Source organism: Mercenaria mercenaria, chromosome 6, assembly GCF_021730395.1.
Source record: "Mercenaria mercenaria strain notata chromosome 6, MADL_Memer_1, whole genome shotgun sequence".
Classification (NCBI taxonomy): Eukaryota; Metazoa; Mollusca; class Bivalvia; order Venerida; family Veneridae; genus Mercenaria; species Mercenaria mercenaria.
In genome coordinates, this window is record NC_069366.1 from 68,054,478 (window position 1) to 68,070,466 (window position 15,989).

General features: G+C 34.5%; 1 long non-coding RNA gene across 1 annotated transcript; it reads right to left on the reverse strand.

Moving 5' to 3' along the window:
- Nucleotides 1–760: 760 nt before the first annotated feature.
- On the reverse strand, nucleotides 761–15,201 carry LOC123550080 (uncharacterized). The gene is made up of 3 exons (XR_006686175.2): nucleotides 14,966–15,201; nucleotides 3,310–3,483; nucleotides 761–1,872 (listed from the first exon to the last, which is right to left on the reverse strand). It is a non-coding gene; the product is annotated as an uncharacterized LOC123550080 (long non-coding RNA).
- Nucleotides 15,202–15,989: the final 788 nt, after the last annotated feature.

A 15,989-nucleotide genomic window follows, 5' to 3' on the forward strand; every position in this document is an offset into this window, starting at 1 on the left:
ACTTATTAAGTCAGTAATGATACGAAATGATGCTGATACTAACTCCTCTGGACGTGCAGCTTGAAGTAAATTTTTGTTTTAATTATAGCCAATATCATGTGGTCTTATTTTTATTGTAAATAATGTATAGAGACAAATTTTAAAAGTTTTGTGTTTTAATAGTGGCCCTATTAAGTCGCCGTGAAACGGAAGTGTAAATATTTTAAACATAAATCTTAATTATAGACCACATGTGAGGTTGTGTTTTATAATATAGATCCTGTGAACAGATATATTTTAGGGAAGGGGGATAGTCACAGGTTCCTACCATGTTTATAAGTCTCCATACTCGTACATATTATTACTGTCTTATATGAATATTAATGATTTTAGCAGTTTACTGCAGATTCAGGGACCTGACATTAATATGGAGCATACGTTAGTCTCGTCCCTACAAGTGTAAGACATACTTATATCTGTTTTCAAAGTTTGTCTTACCACATGGTAGGAAACCCAGATATTTCTGATGACTATAGGGGTAAAAAATCATAACAGTTTCTCCAAATTTGTATGAGGAAATAGAAAGTGGTCTGTAGATATCTGAATACAGCCATATGCATGCTCGCCCATATGGGAATACCCGGTGGCGAGGGTAAATAAATTCAATCACACACACACACAACAGGTAAGAACACTTGTCACATGTATTTATGATAAACAATTATAACGGTATATTACCGTTAGTTACGTCTTTTTGCTGCATCTGTTGTTTGTTTACCAGTAATCGGATATGCGCCTACTTTCGAGACAAGATTCTACAGTATTAACATCGAACTTTCTATGCTATTTTATAAATCGCATGTCTGAATTTCATACTTATAACAGTTTGATTGACACTCTGTAACTTTAATTTGTAAATCATTTTGAATAGGAGAAAGCACATTAGAATGGTTTAGTTTTTTCTATTTTACATTTTCCATGCATACAGAATTGAGTTTAAAGTATCTAATCTGTATAATTTGTTATAATGTTTGAAACGTAAGAAACAATATATGACTTTACACAACAATATACTTGGATTGAGGGTTGCTGTATTTTCTAGTCCTTTCAATATCTCTGTGTTAGTATTCCGCTTAAGCCGGTGCTTGGAGTAGGGTGAGAGGAGTGCTGCACTTCCCCGTGATTACCTCTCATTAACGGAGTCTGCTACTATTTTGCTTGGTTGCATTCAATGTTTCCAGAGGTTCTTTTTACAGAATTTATCATTTATCTTAACAGCAATCTTGACGTGCCATGTGACGGGCGTAAAATGTCTCCCTGCGTTTGAATTGTATTTTATATTTTCTGCTCCTTTGAGATCATGGAGTCCATTCAATATCTCTGTAATAGAATTCCACTAAAGTCGGTGCTAGTGGTGTAAGGAATGTTGCACAGTAGCCACTTCTCTATACATTTCATGAACAGATTCAAACAAACCGAGTCAGCTTTTATTTGGCTTTGTTGCATTCTACGCTACTAGAGGAGGATCTTCATACAGATTTTATTTTATTTAATTTGGCTGGACATATGATATGGTTTTCAAGCCTGAAAAGAGGCCCGGGGATTTTGATCCAGAAGTATAGACTTTTTACCGTTTTACACGGTTAATTGACGTCATATACTAAGGTTGATATGTTCTTCTCTTTGTTGTCCCACGTCTTTGATAGTACCTGTAGACACATTTATTTCAGTTTGATATGCTTGCCATTGTGCTTTGAAGGATCATTATGCCAATTTTGGAATAACAAATGCGCCGAAGTTAACGTTAGCGTAAATTCATATGCAGTGTAAAGTTATTTTGATATTTTCCGCATCAAATCTTTTTTCTTCGTTTCTTCGTCATGGGCGCTGCACCTAAAATATTCAAACAATATATTTGCATCATAATTTTTGTTAAAAACTAAGATTTTATACGTATGATTTCTTCTTTCAAAACAGATTATTGCATTAAAAGGTTGTTTCCCCATCTTTACAGAAAAGTGAAGGCATGAAGAAACATCGGCAAATGAATAAACCGCTTACCGATATACTAACATACTACAAAATTAGTTGATAAACACATTCTGTGATTAAGTTAACACAATGTTATTATTTATCATCTACTAGTTCTGTTATATCAAGGTTCGTATGTGTTTTGTTTTCTTTTACATCTTAAAGACACCAATTGGATGAGGGATCTCATACAAACATTTATATAACAGAAAAGGGCAAATCACCACCTAAATTTCAGTAAATGTAATGCAATGCCACCGCTGAATAGCTCAATGACATGCATATATTTGCACGTTAAATGTTTTTTTAAGTCCTAGCTCATTGAAAAGTATACGTTTTCGGAAGTTAAATTTATAAAAAAGGCAACCGTGGCTTAAACAAATTCAATACTTTATCACAATTTATACACACTGGTCAGACTTGAGAACTGTTTCATTCACATGTCCCCAAACCCCAAACTGGTACTTATTAAGGACCAAATAGTCACTTGTAAAAAGAAATGTTGTTCCCAAACACAGCGCACTTGTTTCACGTTTGTGTAGACATTTATTTGAAGACTGGGAATTTCAAATGGAACTTTTCGAAATAACAATCGTAGTTAAAAGCAACAAAATGTTGTATCAAACTAATAAAAAAAGGAAACGTTCGTGGTTAGCATCATCATCTTTAGTCAAAAAATATTTACGTGCAACGCATCATGTTCTCATTTTCACTAATATTTCTCTTTTTTTTTTTTTTGAGTCATAGTATCAAAATATTGACATACAGTGTGCATTTTCGCATAAAATGAACATTCAGTAGCAACAACTGGAACAATATCACCATTATCTTTAACAAATTATATACTAAACGTGTTAGGCATCTTAGGATTTTATTTGGGAAAAAAATCTCGACTCGCTCAAAACCTCGAAGTAATCTAAGAAACTAGCAAAGCTACCGTTTATGGTGATTTACCGTTTGAAAGAGATTTTTGTGCTGCTTAGCCTGCGCTATGTCGGATAAAACGGTTGCGTATAAATGTCATATTGCATTTTCCGTGACATTTGGCTGCGTGGCCGCCATTTTATCTGTGTTACGCATCATTTTAGGTCACGTGTTCCTCCACACTGATCAACGTCTTGAGTGCTAATATTTCATTTAAATTAGTGCGACAAAATGTAACTGATTATTATATTTCGGAAAGATAAAACCTTTACGTGTGATTTCTCTTAAGTCACTACTAATATAAATTGTAAGGTATATGAGACATTCCGAGTGGACTTCTCATTGAATGGTTGTGACATACTAACTGTTACTTACTGGAATATATGTAAATAAGGATTTGTGCGTGTAGTTTCTATCCGTCATATATTTTCCCTTGATTTATTAATATGAACGAGTAACTGCCATTCTGGACACTTTATCAACTCTATGTAATTCAAAAGATGTCGCATTATATCTTCCGTACCACATTTTATCTGCAACTCTCAGTATCTGAAAAATAAAACTAACATTTATTGTATCAGCACTGTTTTGCTGTTATCTGAGAACAAATTATTTAACATTCAAAACAGCATTTTGTTACAATCGCTGACTGATTTAATTGCTTACATACCAGTGAAATTTAATTTCAAGTAATCGCGACTGAAAACGTTATCTATAATTAGATACAGCAGCAAGTAACATGGTTGAAACATTCAAAAGTTACTGCCTTAGAGCAGAAACATATAGAAGATCATTTGTATGGTGGCTGCGCTCTTGAATATGGCATTTGAGGTTTGTCACAAAACATAATTTATTAGAACACTACTTGTGGGTTTAGAGCTTTGCAACTCTCTTGATATTTCTGTGGCGCTACTAAGGCTTACTTGAGATAAATAAACAGATGCAGCAGTACATGCGCACTATCTTGAGTGCATTCGTGCTTTAATTAATTTCCAACTAATAGAAACAGCCAAAAGCAGATTTTTAAATAGAATGAAGTAAATACAATCATTTATAATGGATAAGACAATACTAGTATAAATGACGACTCACCGCCCTAAACAACTTAATATACTGATCAATAGCTGTCTCAGAAAGCACTTACTCAAAACGTATTTATAAACAATTCTAGCGACTGTCTGAAAAGATTCTAAGGAATGTCTGAAAACAGGGGCAGCCAGCAGAAGCAACACTTTTCTTCATTTAAACAAGCTTATCATGCTTACAGAAGAGACAGGTAAATTACATTTTATATTATTATAATACTTTATGTCTAAGTCGAATACAACTTCATGCATATTTTACAAGCAAATTCGATGAATTGGTATCCCCCGCCGAAAGGGTTTGTGGTGAGGAATGGCAAAAGAATATATCCGACAAAAAGTTAAGGATGTTACTAAGAAGCAAAAAATTTCATTAGTCAAAATCAATCTATCAGAAAATGAATGTTTTTTTTTGTTTGGTGGTGGTGGTGGGGTGGGGGGGGGGGCAGCGGGAGTGACCGGGTGAGGGTACAAAACACCACATGTTGATTAAAAATTAAAAAAAGAAAAAAAATGGGTGGGTGGGGAGGGGGGGGGGGGGGTGATTGGTGTTTCGTGATCGGGGTGGTGGGCATGACTGGGTAGACGAGTGAGGTGGGGGAACGGTACAACTTTGCATGTTGATAAATATTCATGGAAGGTTTGAGAAAAAAAGGAATGAAAAAGTTTTTTTTTGGGGGGGGGGGGGGGGGGGGGGGGGGGAAGGGGGTGTGATCAAGGCAAAATGGTGACCAGGTGTGGGTACACAACTTCACATGTTTATAAAAAATGTTCATGGAAAAGAATGAAAGAAGTTTAATGGAATTCTACCAATTGGTTGGTTTGTTAGGTACAAATCTGTAGACTTTTAAACAATTAAAGGGCAATAACTCTAAGGTAAACTGACCAATTAAAAATGACAGGCATCATCGAAGTATGTTGGTTCATACGTATTTCAAGTTTCATAAAATTCTACCAGCTCGTTACTGAGAAATGGCTGCAGACGTGGATTTTTCATTAAATCAAGGACAATAACTCTAAGAGAAATTGACCAATCAAAAAAAACTTGACGGGCATCATCGCAGTATGTTGGTTCATGTTTATTTTAAGTTTCATGAAATTCTACTTGCTAGTTACTGAGACATGGCTGCGGACGGACATTTTTGGGCATTTTTCATTAAATCAAGGTCAATAACTCTAAGGGAAATTGACCAGTCCAAAAAGAAAAAAAAGAAAAATTCACGGGCATCATCGCAGTATGTTGGTTCATGTTTATTTCATGTTTATTTCAAGTTTCATGCGGACGGACGGACGCAAGCACGCACATGACGTACGCACAACCCCATTTCAATAACCCCTCCCGATTTCATCGGCGGTGGATAATAAACTTTCGTACTTAGTGGTTTGATTTATATTAAAGAAAGGCAATCATAAAATGCAAGGTGTAACTTTAAAATCTGCGAAACTATTGAAACAGTGATAAAAAGTTGCGACTCATATCTAATGGAACAAAAACGAAAGAAACAAAAGATGTAGAATCAAAATAACTGCGACATCTGTGCCGTCTTGTTACGCTAGTGCTAATTTATCATTTAATAAGCGAAAAAAATAGGAAATGTGAGATTTTAATCAAGTAAGGATAAGAAACTGTTCTAAGAGCAAAAGAAATTATTCTTTTCCCAAAAATCATTATGTCAGTTATTTTAATGTCCTGATTAATGTAGAAACATTTTTTATGTAATTATTCTTATCTTATGCGAATAAGATGTAGACAATAAATTACTGATGAAGAGCTTTAGAGTTGCTTGAATGTCAAATAAAATGATTGTATCGGTCTGTCTGGAAGATGGATATACAAAATCAAACATAGATAATTCAAATTAGGAACTAATGTACTTTAAAGACTATGTAAAAAACGAGGCTGGATGCACGGCGAATGTAAAACAAAAACAAACTGGTGTTTAAGAGTATCTGGTAATGATCAAAGTCAGGACGAGTGGTTGTAGAAACATTTATTGCATTGAGACTTTCTGGATTTTCCACTGCTTTTAACCTTAAGCCTGCTGGTGGCAAGTGAGACTGCCTTTGCGACCAGTGCAGACCAAGATCAGCCTGCACATTCGTTTAATGATAAACCAGTCCATTTCAGAAATTTAGTAGGCTAAAGGGTAATAAAATCGTTGGGAAATCGTTTATACAAAATACTACGATTTTGACCGGCATGGATTTCTGAATGGCTGAGGAACAATTTCGAAAAAATTGACAGTGTATATCTATATTACAATAGAACAAACACACAATGTAATCACCCCTGTTCTCAAATGCTACAATTACATCAAAAGGAAATGCTTGTCCACCAATACAACTTGTGTGCTTTAGGCAATCATAAAATAAACAATGATAAGAATTGCACTAATTAAATAACTGGTAAATGTACCTGTTAACTTATGTGTTCAAATGCTCGTGTGCCAGTAAGATAGGTAATATTACACGCATCTATAAATACTCTTAATAGGTTTTAAGAGAAATGGGCATAGCGTGTAAAAAAGTGGTAAACTTTCTACAAGAAGATCCTTTGGAAGCGCACAACGGTACTCGGTTTTAGTGAATAAATATAATGTTCAACACCCATCAGCTTCCCCCCCCCCCCATCCCCCCCAACACACAAATACACACTTACACAGGATTTCACACAAGTAACTGTTATAGTTATGCCAATGATAATACCCTAACTTTCTCCCACAAAAAAGTAAAATGTACAATAAACGACTGAGTCAATGGTTCTTTAACATTGAAATGAAAACTAATCTAGATAACTTTCTGACAAAAGCAATTGGTACAAAAAAAATAATGATTCAAATATATCTTTTAAATTGTATAAATTGATTATAGTGACCAAACAATCAAGGCCTTCTCTTTCATAAAAGGTCCACGAGAAGCTTAGACTGGAAGTGGTTGGGAAACGGCATAAGGATGTTAGATGTACGAATACACGCTGAGGCGTGATTATATGTTTTAATTGTAATATGGAAAATAGGAAATTACAAAAAAGATAATCAGGCATTTTTTTTTATCAAACAGTCACTATCACCAAGACAGAAGTTGTTTTCCATTGTTGACAATTAAATAACTTTACATAAGAAAAGTATAGTGTCCCTCAAGAATACAATGTACAATAGCAAAAAAAAATACTACATCTGAGAAAATATTATTTGCTTCAGATTTATTTATAAATCAAGCCAAATAGGAACACTCCAGTTTCCCATCATAAGACCGGCCCTTCATGTATTGATTATAAAACGTTTGGTACTTCATGTGGTTGTGGTATGTATCCCGTTCTTCGCTCGGTCACCAATTAAGGTACTAGACCCCTAATAGTAATGTTTACAATATGGCATTTGCTTAGTATATTCTTAAAGGTGACAGAGTTTCGCACTGTGTTGCAATTTGTAAACAACCGTGCCGTTTTTATGAATTTTGTATAACTTATGGTGTCTCCTCAAGCTCAAGTAGAGACAAATTTTAAAGTGATGGTCACTATCCAAAACGTTTGCAGATAATTTATTATACCATTACATTTGATAAAAGAAACATCAAATTATTGGTAACCAATTATATAACACAAAATAAAAATGCCAATATTATTTTTCTAGGGTGCTTCAAGTAAATGGATTTAATGAGACAGAATTCTAACTCCAATATTGAAAACTTAAGGTCGAATTCTGTGGCTCTGTTTTGAATTTTGCTTACTTCATTCAAAAATAACCTTGGGGCAGACGTAAAACCTACCTACATTTCTTGCACAATATGTAATTTAAAGAATGAAGGCAAGATAAAGAACTTTTACCGCATGCAACTCAATATTTTTAAAGATGTCTAATTGTACCCCTTCTGTTTCAGAGGTAAATTCCCACTCCTTAAACAGCAGTTAAATACGGCTTATGTTAGGAATTGAATAGTCTTCAAAAAGGAGGTACTCTATTACGGATCTAATACCTTAATTAGTTAATGTTTTTACTTGAACTTATTTGTAGTTGCCGTCGGTAATTCATGTTGGTCAAGAAGACTGCAAGTAGCTGCATGATAATGCAAGACACAGAAAACACACTAATTCCAAAGGCTTCCCATGTCCTTTAGAGAGCCAGGTGTAAAAAACCCGTACACTGGACGCTTATCCGAATGAAGATTATATTTGATAAAAGTGTAGAAGATTAGTTTTCGAAAAAAAAAGATAATAAAATATCAGAAAATAAATATGTTTCGAATTCAGCAGGTATGCTGTATATTGCAGAAGGGCAATAACCCAAGCCTAAGGTGTTATATAACAATAACAACTGACATATTCAGACAGTTATATAGCTGCTGCACCTGTCATAGAAAAAAAAATCAAATGATTGTAAAATAGCTTAAACAGAAAATGATTGTGCAGTCATGTTTACTCAGCAGTAAAAAAAATCATCAATTGTAAAGATAAGGAGATGTGAGGTTCCTAATCTGTGAAAGAAAAAAACTGTTCCCGGTGAAGAAACTGCAGATAATTTATAAAAAGTTACACGTTATAATAAAAAGGACAACAAGCCGGCTTTATATGTGCAAATGTGTCTAAATTATGGGACAAAAATGATATTATTTATACAATGACTTTTTCTTTAGAATGTAGTATACCATGCCACCGGGGTAGATTCAGAAAGGTAGCAATGTATTGTATTTCATGACCCTGCAAAGGTATTTTGTATCAAAAGTAGAAGAAAAAATGGATATTTTACTTTCCAGTGTATTTCAGTTTTACTGTTGCCTAGTTGATAATTTTATCAGTTAGCTCTCTTGCAATGGTTTACAATGTATATGTCGCGGGGCTCATGTTTACGTTGTAACACATTTTCTCCTATGAATGATAACGGATTTTCGACGGCTTGAATTCCATTCTCTTTTAGGCCTAAATGGCATTCTAGAGTAATTTTATAAGCAAAATATCAAACACCTTACATGGTACCCTATCTACCGTACCGGTGAAAGTAACTATGGCAACAGAGATGCTGAAAATATGTTATCATAATTGCTTAGAAAAGATAGATAAATTTATCTTTCTGGTTTAATGTTTATCTGTAAAGGAAGTAATATGTTCGTTTTATTTTCAATTATTTAAACAAATATCAAAGCTTAAAATACTCGCAGCAGTACACCTTGTCTGACTGTTTTTCATTGAAAAAGTCGTTATGCTTGCACTTATTATTCTCATTGATGATATTGAAATACGGTTAAAAAGTTGAAACTGTGTCCCTTAAGGGTATACCGGTTCCAACTTTCATACTTAAAAACAAACAATTCATATAGTTTATGTAAACAATGTAATGTAAACACAAAATTAACAAGGTCATGTGTATTAACAGTACTATGCATTAGGTGTAAAATAATATACACTTCATATACGTAATAAATGCGTACTACCACTGTAAAAGTCTGGCTGTTTTTAACAATCAACTGTTACTGCATGATATTTGATTATGATTGTAGGTCTATATGCAAACTCACAATCACTTCTTGCAAAACATATCCAGATATCTTCCCTGAACTCGCAAAAAGTTTACATATTTTTGTAAAATTCATTTGTAAAAATTCAAATGTTTTTGAACAAAATAATTAAATAAGTAATTATTAAAGAAAGCTTAAGTTTTAAAATATTTTACTCACGTTGCAAAACCCGTTGTGGAATGTGTTCGTAAACCTCTCCAATGAATCAAGGTACCGGAATATAGTGTAAACCAATACAGGGTTTGACTAATGGACAACATGTGTAGAAAAAACACCCTGGGTTATAGAATTTTGAGAGTCTTAATAATTTATACATGTTCAATCCATACTGATTTCCTGAACAGTATAAAATTTATAAAAAAAAATCAATATTAAAAATGTTTAAATATGTATTTTGGTAAAAGATAGTTATTGAAATAACATTTATCGGTTTTAAACGCATTTTCAGGAAATTGTATCAACAATTAATAATTTTAAAACTAATATTGATAATATAATATTATATTATATTTTATACCCCTTAATTCTTTAATTAAAGAACATCATTGCACTCTCTTCCCATCCATCCAGAATCCAACGTCGCCTAGACGTCTAAATCTATCGTCTATTAGACGTCGTGGATTTGAAGTTGCATAGACGGTGGATTTAGGTTACTGTCATCGCGAACAATATTACAACCAAGATCCAACGTTGGTACAGATGTTTGCAAGGATGAGTTTACTGATAATCCAAATGCAATTGTAATCGAACGTCATCATCCGGGTTAATGAATTCTGGTACATCAAGACGAGGTAAATGCCTGTCTACCAATGTGTAATATCTCCAGTCTAATATAATACATCAAAAGAAATTAAGAGCACTGATAATGATTCTAACAATAAACTAAATTGGCCCTGAATGTTCGGTAATTTGTCTCTTGGCACACTGCGCATGTGTCAGTAAGGAATAGAATGTTAATTAGATTGAATCTTATAATGAAAACCCGCGTAGAATACACGCAGTGACATATGTTACAACACTTTCATGTACTTGCCCACCAAAAGTGACGATTATGAGATCTTCCGACAATAAAAGATGCACTGTTCCTTCTCAGTTCGAGATATTAAGATTGAAATGATAGAATGTGTACTTATTGATTATAAGTCATAAACAGAATAAATTACAAGATAAACGGTGCATATCCATATCGGCGGTTTCTTTGCGTCGGCGCCGGCTATTCTTTGCTATAAACAATGTCCAGGTCGGTAGAGGAGGTGAACAATCGAACTGCCATCCATGTGAATAGGTATGTTGCTCAAAAATAAGTAGAGCACGAAACATTAGAATGTCTTTACTATATATTGTAGTGATTACTTTTTAATTATCAGCGATTTGCTCGCAAACTCGATGAAATTAGTTGATGGTATACCAACATGGAACACAAGCCCAACCTTTTCCATATTCTTTTGAGTTTTTGCTTTGATATCATACATATCTAGCGCACTATTTGTATTCATTTTTCAATAGTCTTCCAAAAAATACTGTCAAACAGGCCGAAATGTAAGTGGGCACCGGCGGTCTCTCTGCACACCAGTTATTGATGCACAGGCAGGCTCTCTGCATTACGCAGAGGCAGGCTCTATGCTAATGACTATTTGGACACCTGTTGACCCATCGTACTATGGACAAGGAAGACTGCTGTGATTAAATTCATTAAACAAAAATGTAAAAATAACACATAGTAACATGTACGTTGAACTTCCAAAGTGCATAGTTTATTCCTCGCTACTTCAGAAACACACAACTAACGCGGTTTATATGCATATCAGATCCCTCTCTGTGGAAAATGAGAAAACAGATCCCTCTCTGTTTGCACACAGGACACTCTTTGTTGTGAACAATGACATCCATCGTCGCCGCTTTGCCAGGGAGGCCGGAAATTCATTTTTTGTTTGTCCGTTCGTTTTTAATGGTCTGTTGTATTCGCAACAATAAGTGCAATTACGGTTATTACCTTTAAAATGATGGGAATAACGGTTTAAAATGAACTAATTATTTCATTGCTTTTGTACTCAATATTATAATGGTATAACTGATAAACGTTTCTATCTTTTTCAGTTCTCGGAAACGCAAAAGGAAGACAAACCTACGGCTTAATCAATCAAAAGACGCAGATCGGCAGAAAATCAGCACTGTATTAGGTCAACTGATCCATCTTAGACTTCAATACACAATACACAATCCACATGCAAAAGAAGACATTGGCAATGGTGATCTAGCATTGCATGCAACTGATCCTATGTGAACTCCAATGGATAATGTGAATACAGCGAAAAGCTGAAAGCTACTCTATCAAAGCACAGAAAGGAGGCTGTGCCAACAAAATTTATAAAAGCACTTTTCGACACTGACCCGCTGTAGGTTGATCGGAAAGAAATGAGTGAAACGTTACCAACCATACTGTCAAATTTACAAGCAGCTGGTAAACATGTCGAATTTAGCCAGCTTCTAAGACTGATTGCAACAGACAAGTTCCCAATGAACCACATATCATTCTTGCTTCTGTTGGATGTAATAAAATGGTACTCAATGCGTAATATGCTGCTTTCTCCTTGATTCGAGCCTCTTAAATCTTTTAGAGGTGTGCAAATTTTTGTCAACCTGTTCAATTAAATAATTTTTGTTTTTTATTACAAAAATATTTGCATTTAACAATGGGCAATAAGAATTACAATGTTATCATCTTTTATATGTACTTTTTTGCATGAGACTGAAGGAGGTGAAACTCCACATCATTTTAAAACTTTCTCATCGATTCGAGCCCTCTGTTTGGAAGGTCATTAAATGTTTATGTTTGCATATTCTATTTCCATAAAGCAAATTTCTATCAAGTTTGACTTCTTGTTCACTCGTTACAACAGTCGAAATATGCTCGGGGTGCTTTTAATTTAAAAATTTGGGCTCACAATATTACCCACTATGTAATTTCCTTTCGAAATAAGTAATTTTAGATGCAAAAATTTAAAAAAGGTATTTCATCAATTTTTCAGTGGTTTTATGACTAATATTTTCCAAGGCATTTTAAAATGTAAATGACAAAAGTTTCTGATGGAAGAACATGCTACATGAGCATGAATTTTACTAAAACACAAGGGCTCGAATCGATGAGAAAGCTCGAATTGACGAGAAACAGGCATACTTCTCAAATGAATTATACAACGGAGGCAATGAAGTTTTGGAAGAGATTATCTCGACTGTTTCTCGGGAAAGCCCAGTGGTTTATGGGTGTAGAGGCCACCAGAACCGAATATCATCAACGAATGTGCGACTAAGCATTATATCATAGATCATCAGGACACTGCAATAAACTTTGCAGTACCTAGTTTTGACTCATTGAATAACTTTAAAGGCACGGACATAGGTAATCCGAAGGAAATCAATCCTGGAATAATAAACCATGAAATCACGTCGTTTTGGTTGATTAAGCCATCAGCTGTTGGTCTTCCTTTCTGACAAAGATAGACACATGTATCAATAATACCATTAAAAACTGAGTACAAAAACAATGAAATAATCAATCCATTTTAAACTGTTATTCTCGTTATTTAAAGGAGATCACCGTAATTGCACTTATTGGTGTAAATACAACAGAACAGACAAACAACAAAATATTGATTTTCCGACCACCCTGGCGAAGCGACGACGATGGATGTCATTGTTTACCACAAAGAGTGTCTAGTGCACGAACAGAGAGGGATCCGATTTATCATTTTCCACAGAGAGGGATCCGATATGTATGAACACCGTGTAAGTTGTGTCCAAATAGTCATTAGCATAGAGCCGGGCTGTGCGTAATGAAGAAAGCCTATCTGTGCATCAAACCCTGGTATGCAGAGTGACCGCCGGTGCCCCGACAAAACCGAATGTATGGGGTTTTGAATAATTCCATTTACATTTCGGCCTATTTGTCTCAGTATTTTTTGGGGGGTGGGGGTGGGATATTGAAAAGTGAATACAAATAGTGCGCTTGATATGTATGATATCAAAGCAAAATGTCGTTAAAGACTGTGGTAAAGGTTTGGCTAGTGTTCCAAGTCAGAACACCATCGACTAATTTCATCGAGTTTGCGAGCAAAATCGCTGATCATGCAATAGTAAACACTACCTATTATCATGGATGGCAGCTCGATTGTTCACCTCCTCTACCGACCTGGACATTGTTTAGAGCTAAGAATAGCCGGTGCCGACGCAAAGAAGCCGCCGATATGGATATGCCCCGTGAGATAGCTATATCATACTATAAATGTGGCAAATCATGTTACTTAGTAATAAAAATTATAACATACATAAATGCATCCAAATGGACGTACGTCTCTTATGACACAGACAGTTGTCTTTATTGCCATCATTTCATTTTCGTTCAACACACGATATACCAGCTGTACTTGAATACTAGTTGCTTCATATACCAAGTATTTCTAATCTGTCAGGGCTTCATAGTGGACAGGATTGGCCATTCATTGTTTCAATATGTTTGCTTTACTTTTAGTTTTTTTTTTGCAATTTTCATAGATCCTGTACTCTTAGTCAAAGCATCATAATCTAGTCATAACAAATCCTTTATAGAAAAATCAAACCATGTAAAATTATTTAATATATCGCGTTTGATACCACACAGTGTTGGAGCTTAGCTCAACAAAGAACTATTTTAATTATAATATCTCGTCCACCAAGTTGAATTAATGGTGCATGAGGAAATGCGTTTAACCGCCACTTTCTTTTTCCATAATATGATAAGTGCTGTAACTGTATTTTACAAGAAAAGTAGATATTGCTATATAATCTTAATGATTTTGGCGATGAATACCATTACTTGCTAAAATGTCCCTATTTTGAGTCGGATAGAAAAAAATACGTAAAAAGGTATTACTTTTGTAGACCAAACGTTTTGAAATTTAAAGAATTATTGACAAATACTTCAAAATCTGTTCTACAAAAAACTTGTTAATTCATCAAAGTGCTACTGAATAAAGTAACAAGTTACAGAACCAATTAACTCTTACTTCAGTTATAATTATATTTTTTATTACCAAACGCGGCAACACCCATCTTAATTCACTGACGTTTGTCTGTTTATGAACATTTTTGTTAATAACATATATATTTTTTGATTGTTTTGTTTATATTATTACTTTACAACATTTTATGATTCTACAAATTAGAAACGTTAGAAATTAGATACTGTTGAATTTTCAACGCCAGCCATTTGCAAACTCTGCTTTCACTTTCTATTTGTATTCACCAGTTGTATTGTATTTTGTACATGTAGCCTAATGACACATTTTATAATGCATACAATTTGTTTTGACATTATTATACAAGTTAGTCACTTAATTATCACTTTCTACTTCTAGCCATATTAACCTGAATACATATAAACAATATGACTGTCCACTCACCTATTGCTGTACAATCACCAATTGTTTACAAACACGTGGTCCCCTAATACATTACTGTTAGATCTATATATATTCGTATATCCGTGACAATGTACATGTATGTAAAACCAAACATGATTTTTTCCTAAGTCTTATATGTAAATCCACAATCGTAGAATATATAAACACATGTGTCACATTCGACATTTCTGAAAAACCACTCCATAACTCTAAACACACATGTAAATTACACACCTTGACCTGAATAAACCACGTGACTTATGTTTACTCACACGCCAGCTTTAATCATGCTTTCCTCCCAGCACAGTCTATAGTCTATTTCAATAACTTAGTACTTCTGTCCCAATTTACTTGTCCATGGCAGTTAAAATTTGATAGGGAAAATTAATAAGGTCAACTGGGCATTCACGTCATTAGTGAATTAGTCAGTTATGAATCGTCCCGGATTAAAGTATAATAACGAAGGTTAATATGTTATCTGGGCATTCACGCCCCCACCCCCCCCCCCTTCCCCATCCCCCACCCCACCATGCGCACCTCCTGCCCCACTATCTATTGAAGTACGATCATCAACTCTTCTTCTTTTCTTATAGTCACTGTTTATAATGTTATAATGTAACAGAAATAATGTTAGCATACTTACTTTTATAGAAACACCATGTCATGTGAAAATTTGTAATAATTTACTTTTGTCTGTATACTCACATGTTGCATATGTAACTTGAGTTAATAAAGTCATGTTCTGTTCTGTTCTTTTCTGCTATATAGAAACCATAGACTAGGAGAAGAAGAAGGTAAGCACCTGCTTAGTTAAGACAAATATCACCGGATGATTGCATGTATACTACAGTCTGACTATGTCTCTATTACTGTATAAATATGCGTGCCCGTAGATAAATACACAGCAGTTTGTCTTGTTAACTTTGGTAATTATTTTCACGATATGAAGAACTTCATATTTCGATGGGAAAATTCATTAGAGTGATGCAAATTCAGTGTCAGATGACACGACTAACAAGCTAGA